Below are 10,311 nucleotides of genomic sequence, written 5' to 3'. Positions count from 1 at the left end.
GATAAATCACACCTATTTCCAATAATCTAAATACAAGTCTTTAAAAAATATAACTATGATTCAGAATGATTTTTTGTCTTTCAGGATGTGATCTCAAGAAATAAATTTTGCCTTTAATTCCTTATGCGTACACTATGCTTATCCTTATAGCTAACTTTATTGCTCATGGAATTGTCATTATATCTAAATAGTTACTAAAGCAAGTTCAAGAAAATGCTTTTGCTTCTAAAATAATTACATTGATTTTTCCAGCCACACTCTTTTAGGTTGTTCCACAGAGAAAAAACTGTCTCTAAAGCTACTAATCTCTAAGCAGATGGTATGACTTTTATTTCACTAGCTTCAGTCAGCAAATACTACAGTGGTTTAATGTCGGGGTTGACAGAGAATCTGTCAACAGCCTGGCAATTAGTGATGAGGAATTTAAACAACTTTTAGGAAATATTTACTGTAATGGTGGACGGAACAAATATAATGCAGCCCAGACCAAAGGTCACCAATCAAAATGTGTATAGTGTCACCAATAGCATGTCACAGCATGCACAGTGTCTTCAGTGTCACCAATAAGAGTGTGTGCAGTGTCTTATGCTTGAGACTTTTGACCAATTGTGTTGTGACACGATAGTGTACAAAGAATATAAAAGAAACACTTGAGAGCAATAAACAGCTTCCTGATCACCTTGCACCTGGACTATGTCTGACTCTGATATCTGTGTCGCATTGGCCGTTCCGACATTATCAGCGACAGTTTAAGATACTCAACTCATTGTTATAGTTGGTCACTCTCCCAGTCCCTCTGGAAGTCATCAGCATAAAATGTGTATTTGCACTTCATTCCAGTGAAAACCTCAGTCATTTAATGTAAATCTGCTTTCATCCTATAGTTGACTTGTTTTGACAGTGTACTGGTTCTGGCTGGGATAGAGCTAAATTTCTTCATAGTAGCTTTCAAAGTGTTATGTTTTGGATTTATGATGAAAATAGTATTGATAGTACAGGGATGTTTTAGTTATTGCTGAGCAGGGCTTACAGAGAGTCAAGAGCTTTTCTGCTACTCACCCTACCCCACCAGCGAGTAGGCTGGGGGTGCACTAGAAATTGGGAGGGGACACAGCTGGGACAGCTGACCCCAACTGACCAGAGGGATATTCCATACCATATGACATCATACTCAACAGTAAAACTGGGGAAGAAGGAGGAAGGGGGGTATTTTGAGTTATAGCATTTGTCTTTCCAAGTAACTGTTACGCATGATGGAGCCCTGCTTCTGGAGGTGGCTGAACACCTGCCTGCCATTAGGAAATATTGAGTGCATTCCTTGTTTTGCTTTGCTTGTGCATGCAGCTTTTGCTTTCCCTTTTAAACTGCCTTTATCTTAACCCACAAGTTTTCTAACTTTTACCCTTCCAATTTTCTTCCCCATCCCACTGTGGGAGAGAATGAGTGAATGGTTGTGTTTAGCTGCCTACTAGGGTTAAACCACAACAGCTGCTGTGCATCTCCTTGCCTCCCCCTCAAAAAAAGAAAAAAGTACGTATCAGGGACTATGAGAGAGAAATAGACTGGTAGAATCACACCTTTCCATTCCTGAGAGAAATGCAGCAAATGGAAGCCCAGCAAGAGTAAAAAGAGCCCCGACCCTCTTGCCATCAGGCAGAAAGAGGGAACCTAAAAGACCAGGGGGAATGGAAACAGGTCCCTGCTTGGGGTAGCAGGAGAATCCCCTCCCAGCCTCCCTCGCCTTCCCAGTTGCCCTTACAGGATAGGGTCAGGTAAACAATAGTGAAAGTGAAGGTCTACGGGGGATGGGGGGGGTGTTGCCCAGAGCAAATCAGTCAAATGAGACACAAAACAGATACAGCTGTTAAGAAAGAAAGAAGAGTAATTGTTGCAGGTGACTCCCTTCTGAGGGGAACTAAGGGCCCCATATGCTGACCAGATTCATCCCACAGGGAAGTCTGCTGCCTCCCTGGGGCCAGGTAAGAGAGATTACTAGAAGACTCCCTGGACTGATTTGGCCCTCTGATTATTACCCACTGCTGGTTGTCCAGGTGATGAGGTTGAGGAAAGGAGTCCTAGGTTAATCAAAAAGAACTTCAGGACAATGGGATGACTGGTTGAAGGGACAGGAGCACAGGTGGTGTTTTCCTCAATCCCTTCAGTAGCAGGGAAGAATGCCACAAGGAACAAGAGGTGTCACCTGATCAACACATGGCTTAAAGACTGGTGCTGTTGGTGGAATTTTTGCTTTTTTGATCATGGGGTGGTTTATACGGCACCAGGCCTGCTGGAGACAGATGGGCTTTGCCTGTCTAAAAGGGGGAAAAGGATTCTAGCCCATGAGTTGGCGGGGCTGACTGAGAGGGATTTAAACTAGGTTTGAAGGGGGAAGGGGATAAGACCAGGCTCAACAGAGATGAGCCTAGGAGTGGCAGGCTGGTGTTGGGAGGAGGGAAATCAATAGCCCAGCTGAAGTGCATCTACACAAATGCAGCAGTGCGGGTAACAAACGAGGAGCTGGAAGCCATTGTGCAGCAGGAAATCTATGATGTAGTCGCCATCACGGAAACATGGTGGGATGACTCACATGACTGGAGTGCTGCAATGGGACAGGCGAGGAAGGAGAGGCGGTGGGGTGGTTCTGTACATTAGGGAGTGTCTTGACTGTATAGAGCTCAAGGATAGTGATGATAAGGTCAAGTGCCTATGGGTGAGAATCAGGGAGAAGGCCAAGAAGGCAGATATCCTGGTGGGAGTGTGTTATAGACCACTCAACCAAGATGAAGAGGCAGATGAAGTATTCTACAAGTAGATGGCTGATGTTTCATGATCGCTAGCCCCTGTTCTTGTGGGAGACTTTAACTTGCTGGATGTCTGCTGGAAACTCAACACAGAGGAGAGGAGACAGTCTAGGACATTCCTGGAGCGTGAAGTAAGGAAGGGGGTCATCAAAACCTCTACCTTGGACTTCCTGAGGGCAGACTTTGGCCTGTTCAGGACACTGGTTGAGACCGTCCCTTGGAAAATAGTCCTGAAGGGCAAAGGGGTCCAGGAAGGATGGACATACATCAAGAAGGAAATCTTAAAGGCACAGGAGCAGGCCATCCCCATGTGCCACAAGATAAGCAGGAGGGGAAGAAGACGAGCCTGGCTGAATAGGGAACTTTTGCTGGAACTCAGGGAAAAAAAGAGTTTATGACATTTGGAAGAAGGGACAGGCAACTCAGGAAGAGTACAAGGATGTCCTTAGGTCATGTAGAGAGAAAATTAGAAAGGTGACAGCTCAGCTAGAACTGAATCTGACCACCACTGTGGAGGATAATAAAAAGTGTCTTTATAAATACATCAACGACAAAAGGAGGGGCAAGGAAAATCTCCATTCTTTACTGGATGCGGGGCGGAACATTGTCACCAAGAATGAAGAAAGGGCTGAGGTACTTAATACCTTCTTTGCCTCAGTTTTCAACAATAAGACAGGTTGTCCTCAGGACAACTGGCGTCCTGAGCTGGTAGACAGGGATAGGGAGCAGAATAGTCCCCCTGTAATCCAGAAGGAAGAAGTTAGTGACCTGCTGTGCCACTTAGATACTCACAAGTCTATGGACCAGATGGGATTCACCCAAGGGTACTGAGGTAGTCGACAGAAGAGCTCACCAAGCCACTCTCTATCATTTATCATCAGTCCTGGTCAACTGAGGAGGTCCCAGATGACAGGAGGTTGACCAATGTGACACGCATCTACAAGAAGGGTCAGAAGGAGGACATAGGGAACTACAGACCTATCAGTCTGACCTCAGTGCCGGGGAAGTTTATGGAACAGATCATCTTGAGTGCCATCATGCAGCATGTACAGGACAGCCAGGGGATCGGGCCCAGCCAGCATGGGTTTAGGACAGGCAGGTCCTGCTTGAACAACCTGATCTCCTTTTATGACCAGGTGACCCGTCTAATGGATGAGGGAAAGGCTGTGGATGAAGTCTACCTGGACTTCATCAAAGCTTTCAATACTGTGTCCCACAGCATTCTGGAATAGCTGGCAGCCAATGGCTTGGACAGGTGCACTCTTTGATGGGTTAAAAACTGGCTGAATGGCCAGGCCTAGAGAGTGGTGGTGAATGTTGCTACATGCAGTTGGTGGCTGGTGAAAAGTGGTATTCCCCATGGCTCAATATTGGGACCAGTCCTGCTCAATATCTTTATCAATGATCTGGACAAGGAGATCTAGTGCACCCTCAAGTTCGCAGACAACACTAAGTTGGGTGGGAATGTTGATCTCCTGGAGGGTAGGAAGGCTCTGCAGAGGGATCTGGACAGGCTGGATTGATGTGCCAAGGCCAGTGGTATGAGGTTCAATGACACAAAATGCTGGGTCCTGCACTTGGGTCACAACAACCTCATGCAGAGCTACAGGCTGGGGGAAGAGTGGCTGAAAAGCAACCCCGTAGAAAAGGACCTGGGAGTGCTGTTTGACAGCCAGCTGAAAATGAACCAGCAGTGTGCCCAGGTGACCAAGAAGGCCAATGGCATCCTGGCTTGTATCAGAAATAGTGTGGCCAGCAGGACTAGGGAAGTGATTGTCCCTCTGTACTCGGCACTGACGAGGCCACACCTTGAGTCCTGTGTTCAATTTTGGGCCCCTCACTTCAAGAAAGACATTGAGGTGCTGGAGCATGTCCAGAGAAGGGCAACAAAGCTGGTAAAGGGTCTCGAGAGTAAGTTATATTAGGAACAGCTAATCTTTTGTTTTAAGGAAAAGGGAACACAGTCCCAAGATGAATGGGCTGTCTGGATGAGAGCCACCAGGAGTGAAGTCAACTAGACTGAGCAGTAACTGAGGGAAAGGTAATTCTGGCAGGGCAAGATCACGACCATCAACCCATTGACCACCTCCTTAAAATGGACCCCTGACTCAAATGGAGGGAAGACCTGCACCTGTGGACTAATTAACCATGAGAAGTGAGAGATATAACTAGCAAGTGAGGGTTTGAGTACTAATTAATAGAAAAGTTGTGTAATTTGTAATCAATGAATGCTGATGCCTTTGTTTGTTGAAATGTATAAATAGTATAAAGTTTTGATGATCGGGGAACCAACCTTTTGGGGGTTTCCAACCAGCTCCCTACTTTGCACAAACTAGAATAAAAAATGGAAATACTTTGCCTCATTGTGTGAATTGGTGCTGTGCACCAGGTAACTAGCCCACGTTTGAGACAACAGTACTGCGTCCAGGTCTGGAGTCCTCAGTACAAGAAAGACATGGACCTGTTGGAGCAGGTCCAGAGGAGGATCATGAAGATGATCAGAAGTCTGGGGCACCTCTCCTGTGAAGACAGGCTGAGAGTGTATTCGTGCATAATTAGACGCTGTTATTTTTGGCCCATGTCTGGACTTGCCACCTGCAAAAGTGTACTCTTTTTCCTGCCAAGTTATGAGAAAACGAGAACTGATAAATGGAACTTTGTCACTGGAAAGGAAACATCTTGTGTAAACCAAAACTAATTGGGTTCTGGCTATTTGCTGACAACCAGTCAAGGAGAAAGAGGAGGAGGTGATGAAATAAAAGACCACTGATCCATTATGAGAAACCCCCACTGTAAACTGCGCAAGTGCAATTGGAATTCCACTTACATAATGAGGGGAGGGACTGGAGAACGGGGGAGGGACTGGAGGCCTCTAACTGGGCGGGTGCTGGCCACACACGCCCAGGTAAACGTCACAGACTGACTGTATTAAAGGCAGATAACTCTTGCTCAGGGCAGAAGTATGCTTTACACTGAGTACAACGTTGCCTCTGCAGGGACGCCTGCCAGCGTGTCAAGCCTGCCAATGCCCTGAGGATGCAGCTATGGCTATTGGGAATTTTGAACATTTTGAGGTTGGTCTGTACAGCAACTGTAGATAGCACATTATGGCACTGAGGGCACGGAGCAAACAGATTGGGTGCAAGATGGTAAAATTGTTTATTCGCAGGCAAACACACTTTTATATACCCCTATGACATCACGTGGTATTTCCCCCACAGTTCTTAGTGAGTCCTTCCAGTGGGCATGCTCCATCGAGTCCTTCTCCAGGGGCTTGATGCAGAGACTACATTTCCCATGCTTCCTTGTGACATACTTCCTATACAGTGTTAACCCCTTCTACCACATATCCCCCTCTTTTATTATAATAACAAGTTATAGAAAAGTATAACTCTAAAACCTTCCTTGATACAAAACAATCTTAACTAGCTATACAAATCAGGACCTAAACCTACAAGACCTTTATTAGAACTAGTTACTCTATATATTAACTTCATTAACCATGCAACCTTCATTTATCCAGGGTTTATAACAAATCGTTTATGTAAGACTTTTTATCTGAGGGTATTTATGTAACTGGGTGAAAAACATCAACTTTATTTTAAGGGGAAATGTGTTAGGGTACGGATATTGTGCTTAACTGTTATTTGAGGACATTGGTGTGGTTGAGGTAGTATTGTTGTATAATTGTACTTTTATTTGAGGTATTGTTGATATTGAGTGTTCTTGAATTCACTCACACACACACACACACACACATTTTTCCTCTCATGCAGGCGGCCGCCCTCTCACACTTCATGCACACATGTTCTGCATTTTTATTCTGTTTTACTTTTCAATCATAAGTATAAATTAGCAGCAATTATTGACTGTGTGTGTGGCATATTGAATGCACGGACTCAGGGGGTGAAGAACTGAGTCATTTTATTTAAAAGGATACAGCCTTTTATAACCAACACAAGCGGGAAAACATTCCTTATAAGGTAAAAACTGTGACCACAGCATCTGATTGACTGCTAGCTGTCGCATGGGGACATGGCAGGCTTTTGGGGCTGCAAACTCATTCCTGTGATGAGTTGCTCTGTGCTCTGCAAAGGTCTGGTTCTTTCCAGGCCTTCAACCTGCCTATTTCCCACAATTCTCCCTTCTTTATTTTTTAAGGGCACTTGTTTAATTGTAAATATTATAAACATTTCAATAAATATAGTATAAAAATATAAAAATATACACATAAACCAATCCTAACTGCAACATATATTTAACTAACTATTTAACTCTCATCCCTTAAAGAGATCCCCAAATAGGTTAAACCTTGCATCAGGCAAATAAAGAACTGTTAGACGTTAGGTTGGAGTCCCCCTTTAGCAACTCAAATAGAGGGTGTAGCTCCTCTGTGGTTATGCCTAAAATAGGCCTTAACCAGTTGATGGCTCCCAGAAGTTTTTGCAACTCTTGTAAAGTTAAAGTGTTTTTTACCTCGAGCTGCAGTGGCTGTGGGGAAATTTCCTGCTGCGTGATTTTCCATACAAGGTAAGTCCAGGGCTGCTATCACTGGATTTTCTCTGGAGCAACCTGTAACCCTGCATCTTAGACAGCATCAGTTAGAGCAGCAACAACAATTTGCAGTTCATGTTCTGTGGCCATGGTAATTAAGATAACATCCATATAATGATAGATGATAGCAGAGGGAAAACGCCTTCTGATGGGATGAATAGTGTTTGCCACTACTGTTTGAGATATTGTTGAACTATTTTTCATCCCCTGAGGAAGGACAACCCAGTGATACCTTTGCATGGGCTGTGCATTGTTCAAGGACGGGATGGAAAAAGCAAACCTTGGTGCGTCCTCAGGGTGTAGGAAGATGGTAAAGAAATAGTCCTTTAAATCAATTACCATTAGTGACCAATTTACTGGGAGCATAGCGAGTGAGGGCAGTCCAGGCTGCAATGCTCCCATGGGTTCTATGACTGCGTTTACTGCCCTTAAGTCCTGCAGCATCCTCCACTTCCCACTTTTCTTGAGAATGCAAAACACAGGAGTATTCCAGGGACTGGTTGTGGGCACAATATGTCCTGCTTCTAACTGTTCCCTTGCAAGCTCTCTTAAATGTTCAAACTGTTCCTTTTTCATAGGCCATTGGTCCACCCAGACTGGCTACTTACTTTTCCAGACCAGCTTAATCAGTGCTTGGGACGGCTGACCAATGACCTCTATTGAAAAACCTGGCTGCTTGCAGGAGGAATTTGCATGACTGTGCCGAACTGTCCGAGAACATCCCTCCCCCACAGTGTACATGGAATGGGAGCAACAAAAGGAGCTACCTTGGCTATTTGTCCCTCTGGTCCCAAGACAGTGAGTACTTGAGCACTCTGTCTGGGCCTTTTTGTACCTCCCACCCCCTGAATGGTTGCAGCTGGGCAAACAGTGGACCAGTTAAGTGGCCATTCTGAGTCCTTTATGATGGAAACATCAGCTCCTGAGTCCACAAGGCCTGTAAATCTATGCCCATTAACTTGGCATGTCATGAGCCGCTGTGTGACTGTGATGGCTGCTGCCCAGTAAACCTGTGACTGTCCTGTGCTACCAAAGGCCCCTGAACCCCACTCCCGCTCCCCCTCCCCCGCAGGCAATGCACTGTAGAAGGGGATTAGTTGGGCGATTTTTTTTCCCTTTGGAATGAAACAGGGGGGTGAAGGGGTTCAGACCATTATTAGAATCTCACTATGAGAATGTGAGTCTATCACTCCAGGAAGCGCAAATAAACCCATTTTGGTAGTGGAGGACCTTCCAATCAGTAGTGCGTGTACCCCTGGGCTAAGGGGACCCCAAAGCCCAGTCAGGATTAGTACTACCTCTGTGGAAGTTATGAAGACTGAGTCCCGGTTGGATAAGTCCAACCCAGCGCTGGCTGAGGTGGAGGGGCACAAAACGCTGACTGAGGTGGGGGGGCACAAAGTGCTAACCTCTTCCCCTGTGTCGCATTTATTTGTTGTACCGGGGCATGCGACAATGCCCCTCGCTTCCAGTTTTTTGGCCCCCTTCTCCCTTTTGGGTGCTTGCGGGGTGCTACTGCTAAGGGTCTCCTAGGACAATCTCTTTGAAAGGGGTCAGGAGCACCACAGATGTAACAACCACTTTTGGGTCTGGTTCCTTCCTGCGCTCTTAGCTGGGCACCTAGTGCTGTTGCTAACAAGTCAGTCTGATGTCCCATTGAACCAACCCCTTGACAGACGCGAACCAACTCGGCAATGCTGCAGCTCTCTCTTTTAGGAAGGGCCTGCAAAGCTCCTTTACAGTCTGGGTTTGCATTTTCGAAAACCAACTGGTTGTTAAGTATTTCTCTGGTTTCATCATTTTCAGTCTACCTTTCTAAGGCAAACTGCAGCCGATACAAGAATTGGGAGTATGGTTCTGTCGGGTCTTGTATTATTTTTGTGAATGATAAATTGGTGTCTCGATCTGATGTGGGTAATTTTCTCATAGCTCTTAGAGCGTGCTTAGCTATTACCTTGTATATTTCTCTACGGTATTTAGATTGTGCATCTATTGAACTATAATTTCCATCCCCGGTTAGTTGATGTGCTGTGATGCCTGCTTGTGGGTCATTAGCATATGCAGAGCAATTGTCCCTAAAATCGGTTAGCCACACATTGTACTGAGTGTTAGTAAGACATTTTTAGTAGGGTCTTCCAATCATGTGGCATAAAAACGTAGGTGGAACTTAGTGTCTCTAAAAATGCAAGGGTGTTAGCGGAGGACACGCCAGTTTCCCTTACCAGTTGCCTCAGTTCCTTTGTCAACTCATGTGACAGAGGTTGGAACTGAGGGGCCTGACGTGGGCAAATAACGACTGGGCATGCATGAATTACCTGCAAATCTCCCACCCGTAATGCTTCCTCCTGACACAGTCCCCACCTGTAAACTGATCCTTCCTCACCTGCCTCCTCGCTCCCTCCAGACGGAACCATCCCTGGTCCCTCCTCCTCATCCCCCCACGCCTCCCCCCCTGTGACCCCAGTGAGCCCGGTTCCCTGTAGGGGGGTGGTGCTTGGTGGTGGAGGTGGCGTGGGGGAGGGACCACTCCCCCCCTCATGCTGGCGGTTGGAGTGGGGCAGCGTTGGGGCTGGAAGACACGGATCGGCTTCCGGTCCGTTTGGCAGGTAAGATGGCGGTGCCCACCCCAGGACATGTGGGCAACGGTCATCCTCAGCTTGGGGTGGCAGATAGGCTGGGTTACCCCCCTCATCGCTGTAACAGAGCCCCGTGCACTGATCCCATGTATTGGGATCTCGCATTTCAGGCTCTGTTCCCTCCCGGCGACCTATGTTCCCATGGCCCCCAGCTTGCAACCCGTAACTTAACTCATGACCCCTTCCCCTCCCCCCAGTGGACCTCGTGTTCCTACGCCTAGAAGTCGGGCTGCTGCTAGCAGTGTGGGCAGGGGAGTGTGTGTTGGTGTTGGATGCTTGTATTGTCTGTTCGTGGGCTCTATGTAGTGCAGACATTATGA

This window comes from Chiroxiphia lanceolata, chromosome W, assembly GCF_009829145.1.
Source record: "Chiroxiphia lanceolata isolate bChiLan1 chromosome W, bChiLan1.pri, whole genome shotgun sequence".
Taxonomy (NCBI): Eukaryota; Metazoa; Chordata; class Aves; order Passeriformes; family Pipridae; genus Chiroxiphia; species Chiroxiphia lanceolata.
Note: the sequence above shows the minus strand (reverse complement) of the source record.